At 41.5% G+C, this 4071-nt stretch overlaps 1 long non-coding RNA gene across 1 annotated transcript; it reads right to left on the reverse strand.

Moving 5' to 3' along the window:
- Positions 1–2829: 2829 nt before the first annotated feature.
- Positions 2830–4071, reverse strand: LOC138407100 (uncharacterized). The gene is made up of 2 exons (XR_011240538.1): positions 3934–4071; positions 2830–3006 (listed from the first exon to the last, which is right to left on the reverse strand). It is a non-coding gene; the product is annotated as an uncharacterized lncRNA (long non-coding RNA).

The following is a 4071-nucleotide window of genomic DNA, read 5'->3' on the forward strand; positions in this document are numbered from 1 at the left end:
GTGTGCTTGATGCAAAAGCAGGCAGGGTTTTTTTAAATGTGGGGGGTAAAAACAGCGGTTCTCTTGCCTCATCCTGAAAAATTAGGATTTTTTTTATCCCCCTTCAGCACAGGAGCCAGAAAAAGGTCATGTCAGTCTTGTGACAGGAGTGACAGGTCTAGGGCATCATTACTGTGACTTGGAAGGTCTGTGTAAGCACCTTTGGTCACCTCAGGAGAATAGAACCCCACCACGCTGCCGCCGGCCTAATGAGCACGGTCAGCCCTGCATCTAATGAGGAGAGGGAGATTGCGACAGTCTTCCATCAGCTCTCTGCTCCTGCTGTACAACATCCCATAATGCCTTGAACACACGGCGTGAGCGGTGTGAGCAGCGGCGGATATCCTGTCACACATCAATGGCAGCGGCTCCGAGGAATCTGCCAAAATGTCTCCAGCGCAGGTCCAGAGCTGGATGAGAAAAATGTGGCCGTGTTCCTTTTAGGTTGACTTGATGTTTATCCACATTTCTGCACAGTCAACGAGATCATGTGACAGCTCGTCTGCAAAATGGAGGCACTTTTCAGTGATTGCAGGAAAATAACCGCAGCCTGGCCTCGATGTGAGCGCTTCTTTTCAGTTGGCAAGACATGTTTGGATTACATCTACGGAAGAAGTTCCCAGTCAAACAATTCTTTCAACTCTAAGAAATCTCCCCACTCCTGATGACTCACTTTTGGTTGGTTTCTCCGGCTCTTTGAATTTCATATTAGAGTGCGTGTGTAGTGCTTTTTAAATGCCGGAAGGGACTTGCACCCATCTCCTCACACATGCTGCGAATCCTCCTGCATCTAAAAACAGAGCTACAGGTTTGCTGCAGAATTAGCTCTTATATCCACCTTTGAAAGGTTATGTGTTCATGAGGGTGTTAAAACTGTGTGAGCGTCTTTCAGCGAGTATCAGTGGACAGATTGGCTTTGGACTCGGCAACAATTGATTCGCTTCTGGTTCTGCTCCAGATCTGGGATTTCTGCCACGAGATGATTATCACCTTGAAGCCGTTATTATAAAACTACCGAGTTGATTCCAAAACTTGTGGGATAAGTTTGCAGAGGCCAAGCTTTAACTTGACAGTGTTTGGAAGAATTTATTTTGGTGTAAGTTGGAAAGTTGTTGAGCGTCTGCGGAGGTTTTCAGGCGCCTTGTAGTTTGGTATTAAATGTATCAGCCGAGGCTTTTTAAAGCTCTCACGCAAATTGTGGCGACGTCCTCCCTCCTTCATACAATATCATCATCATCAGCGAATAGTTAAAACACTGAAGAGCAGGGTTAATAAGGAATGTGCCATGTGCCTTCATTCAATTTGATATTATGAATTAACAATAATTAAAAAAGTATAAGTTGCTACACAAGTGCTTAAAATGAAAATGTGCAGCCGATCTGTCACCAGTCTCTCATCATACATGCAAATCTCCCGCTGGTTCAAAACCAGTTCCACCTGTGACCATGTGCATTGAAAGTTATTGATAAGTACTTTCACAATTGGCTGTTTGAGTGGGTTGCATTTGGCCACTCAACCGTGGACTTCTTAACACCCACGCCTCGTTTTTTTTATTTCTTTTTTTTCATATTCAGTTATGCCAGTTTCTCAATTACTGTGTGCGTGGGCTGGTAGAAAAAAAAAAGAAGAGAAAAAAGGGGGGGAGTTGGCAATAGCAACATCCGCCATCAGCCCACACAGAATTATTCTATGTGATGATATAAATCTTGTTTAATTATGTGATAGTCGGCAGGTTCGCCAGCCGTGATGAAAGGAGCGAGGTGTTCTAAAATACCTGGAGAAGCAAGGGCTTGTCAGGAGTGTGAGCGCTCATCCTCAGAGTATACATCAAGCCAGTGTTTATATGAGCCCACATCATCACATGATTTACCTGTTTTTAAGGTTGTTTGGAACACATGATGTCCCAGATTCATGTCTGGAGGTGTGTGTGAGAAAACAGGAGCAGAAACTGTACCAGGAAGCTGGATGGTGATGCTGCGATGCATTTTGTCACCAGACAAATGATAGTCAGTTATTGATGTGATCAGATTGTATTTTGTTTGTGAAGAGGAATACAAACTCTGCAAGAGGGAAAATTCAGGAGCATTCTCTGTATCTCTGTTGCAAGAATCTCTGAAGAGATTCTCTAGAAGGGCAACTTCAATGATTCACCACTCATCTGTATCTGTGGAGCTCAGTATATCTAAAACACATGATGTCACCTTTCAACACTCACCTCAAATTAATTTCAAAGATCTTTATTGAAGGCAAGATATATTCATAAGAGTGTAAAAATATAGAAAAGAATAAGCATGCAAATATAACCAATACAAACTGTAGCATAAAAACAACATTAATATCTGCAAGAAAATTGGAGATTAACATAAATTATCCATACCACAATCTTACACCAGGTTTCCTGTTAATCCGTGTATTCGTTTTTGCGATATCCTGCTAATTAACTATAAAACAAACACACAAATGCAGAACTACAGCTTTTTAACTTTCTGTAATTTATCTACTCTGATATGTAAAATGGGAGAATTTGCATTGGCAAACATCTTCATTCAGACAAGCTCTTTATTTGAGGCTTAAAACGACTGTGACCTTGCCATCGTCCAAAACATCCCAAAAAAATATCAGGTTCATAGCTGCTTTTTCCTCTTCTTGTCTTTAGTCCTCCCACACACACCGATCACCTCTTTATCTCCAAGATTTTATCCCTTCAGCCTTTTCTCAGACATATAAAAACAAAATGCATGAAAGCATCAAACATGAAATCATTTCCTTTTTGAAAGAGACTTCCATTCATGTCATTTCCTTGTTTAATTAGTCTTGGTCATGAGCGCTGCCCACACTTAAAGAACGACAGCACTGTCGACTGTTTGATCCATGTAGCTGTTCACACTTGACTGCGGTTCATTTCTCTATGTACCGTGCAGCATCATGGTTGTGTTCGGATGAAATTTTAATAATGTCTGTGGGGAACTAAAGAGAAAAAGTGGTTATATAGAGAGTGATGATGATGATGCCAGCAGTAAATACAGCAATCAAACATATTCAGAGAAATGGAGCAAATAAATAAAGGTACAGCATCATTGTATGAGGGCACTGCATAAAGATGTTGTGCATAAATACACCCAGACAGGCAAATATGCTTCACAGGCTATTCATGTTGTCAGGCGTACTGTAACATATGTGCTGGAAGGAGTGATTGAGTCTTTGTCGAGTTAATGAGAAGCTGATTGAAGAAAAGAAAAAGGAAGATAAGAGGACATGAAAACACGCTGGAGGAATTATCCTGCAGCAGGTGCATCTCTGACAAACAAAGGATTAGCTTTGTCACAACCACAAATGCAAAAGCTTAGCTCACCACACAACAATGAGAAGGGGTGTGAGGTGGGAGTTGGTGTTTTAGTCTCGACAACTTCACAGTGGACACTTTGGTATCCAGGGGTCCTCAAAAACCCCCCCGCCAAGCTTGAGGTGGATCTAATGAGCGGTTGTTGAGCAAATTCAACTACACGCGGATGTTTCTGGATTTATTCGTAGGATGTGAACACTGTAATACTTGACATTACACTTACAATGACAAACATGTTAAATATAAAAAAAACAAATACAATGACTGTAGCTGTGTTTATTCTCACAGCAGGAATAGAAATATATAGATTTGAGTGTTTTTCATTATTGTGTAATATATCTTATGAAACTGCAGTAGTTATAGAAGTGAGATACCATTACCATCTCTCAAAACCACAGTCACTATTTTCATCCGTGCCGCTTCACCTTAAAATATCAATAAACCCTTGGCAGCACCCCCACTGCTTCACCCTGCTGCTGCGAACACAGAAAAAAAACAGATTTCTATGCTCTGTCAACCCAGATCCAGCTTTGGAAAGCCTCAACACCTACCTTTCCAATTCAGCTTTCTCAATAACCAACTCATCCTCCTCCTCACACTCCCACTCGGCCACATAATCCATAATGTTTTGTTTCGCTGTTACGCCGATGACACCCAGCTATATCTCCCACGGAAACCCGATGATCCAA

Source organism: Paralichthys olivaceus, chromosome 24 (genome assembly GCF_024713975.1).
Source record: "Paralichthys olivaceus isolate ysfri-2021 chromosome 24, ASM2471397v2, whole genome shotgun sequence".
Classification (NCBI taxonomy): Eukaryota; Metazoa; Chordata; class Actinopteri; order Pleuronectiformes; family Paralichthyidae; genus Paralichthys; species Paralichthys olivaceus.